Raw genomic sequence first — 1,810 nt, 5'->3', positions numbered from 1 at the left:
TATTTGTATTCCTAACCCTTAGAACAGTGCCTGACACATAGAAAGAACATAATATATGCTGGCTGAATTGTTACTGATGACTTATTGTAAATCTGTATCATGGATACTACAATAGGAAATGACCAAATATTCCATGAATTATGTTTCTTGTACCCTTTGGGTATACAATAAAACCAATGCCTTTATTGCCTCTTCAAGAAGAATCTGTCATTCATCCTGAAATGTAGCTGCAACTTCTTTCTTTGTTTTAGTTTGGTTTATTATATAAATGTCAATGTGAGTCGGTTTATTCAGTGGGATGCCCATTCCATTAGTCATTAGCCAGTAACCTCACATTTAGAGTGCCAACAGCTCAATTAAAGTTTGTCAATGATCTAAAAACTCTGTTGTTGAGCTCTCTTTTCCTTCTTTTCTACCCCAATACCACTCTTAATGAAGAAGTGCAAAGGGGCCTTATGGAACTGAGAGCTATTTTGTGTTTTTCTTTGTTGTATTATTTTACATTTCACATGTGTTCATCTTTTCAAAGGATCCCAGATGAAGAGCTAGGAGGGACTTTCCAAGTCATCTAAGCCATATCCCTCATTTTAAGGATGAAGGAGTTGAGGCTCAAAAAGGTGGTGACTTACCTAAGGACAGACAATTGCAGAGCTGGTATTTGAACCCATGTCTTCTGGCTCCAGATTAAGCACTTCCTCCCTTTCAGACCTTACATTACATATTGACTGCATCTTTCTAATCTCCTTATCATAACATATTTTTTATGGTTATCTGCATTGCTCTTGTGTTCTTATACTAGTCCCCAAGGTCAGGGCCTCTGTCTGGTTTAGTGTCTGTATAGACTCTTCCCCAAGTCTAATGGAATGCTTTGAACACAGAAGGTACTTCAGATGTTTGCTGAACTGAACTGAATGAAGAGAGGTTCCACTTGAACCCTTATATCTCTATCCCATATTGCCTTGTTTTCCCTTCTACATTTCTTAGTCTGGCAATTAGAGCCCTCCAACCTCTGGTTTCAACTTGTTACCTCCAGCCTCATTTACCATTGCTTCATCCCAGGCACAGTAGGCTTTCCTGGGGTACAGGTTGGGGAAGATAAGGATGAGATTGAAGAGGAGAGAATTGGAAATGAGCCCTTCAAAACCAATAGGAATACTAATAGTAAGAATGATAATTATGATAGCACTTGATGTGCGAGAAACACGCCCAAGTCTGTAGCAGGGTCTCTCCCAAAGAATAGGAGACTCAAACTCTGTTCAGTGCAGAAGTAAGAAAAGGACTTTGTTTGAAGAAGAGGTGGTTTGTGGTGGTATAACAGCAGGTGGAATAGCTGAGGGCTAATCAGGTAGCTCTAGGGCTGAGGGCTAAGCCCAGGGGCTAGTAGCATAGCCTCTTTGGAGCTGATAGGGTGGAGTAGCTCCTACTACCCCAAGGGGTGGAGCTACCATACCCTGTGGATCTGGGTTGGCATATTTTGGGGGGCCTGGGAGCTTAGCATCTCCCTTTCCAAACTCAGGTGGAGGTTCCTCCATTGCCAACCTTGCCATCATTTGTCAAAAAGAGGTCTTGATGCCCTTCCAGAGTGGGAACATGGGGAGGGGATAGAATGCTTTGGAGGATCATTATAGGTAATTAATTATTTCTAAGAACAGTATAAGCAATTAACAAAACAGAATGGGTACAAAGCTGATGCCTAGCATAGAACGTTGCTGATCTGGTACACAGAGTGGATAATTAAACAATCTACAATTCATGTTTGATTGATGCTGAAACTGCAGGTGTTGTAGTTGATGTTTAACTAGTGCTAACT

The sequence above is a fragment of the Gracilinanus agilis genome, chromosome 1, assembly GCF_016433145.1.
Source record: "Gracilinanus agilis isolate LMUSP501 chromosome 1, AgileGrace, whole genome shotgun sequence".
Lineage (NCBI taxonomy): Eukaryota > Metazoa > Chordata > Mammalia > Didelphimorphia > Didelphidae > Gracilinanus > Gracilinanus agilis.
Note: the sequence above shows the minus strand (reverse complement) of the source record.